Genomic DNA, 261 nt, shown 5'->3' with positions numbered 1-261 from the left:
ATTTAAAATTTTTTTCTAAATTTATAAACATTTTTTATATATTTCCCTTTTTTTTAAAATTTTATATTATATAATTTTAATAAATTTTATATATATATAGTTTTTTAATTTTAATATAATTATTTTTTTAATTTTTATGATAATTTAATATTTAAAAAACATATTAAAATTTTTTTTTTTATCTTATTAATAAGTTTTAAAAAATATTATAATTTAAAATATTTTTTTTTTTAAAAAAAAAATTATATTCACTTTTGGGCC

The sequence above is a fragment of the Penaeus monodon genome, chromosome 20, assembly GCF_015228065.2.
Source record: "Penaeus monodon isolate SGIC_2016 chromosome 20, NSTDA_Pmon_1, whole genome shotgun sequence".
Classification (NCBI taxonomy): domain Eukaryota; kingdom Metazoa; phylum Arthropoda; class Malacostraca; order Decapoda; family Penaeidae; genus Penaeus; species Penaeus monodon.
The sequence above is the reverse complement of the archived record's forward strand: the minus strand, read 5'-3'. Positions refer to the sequence as shown.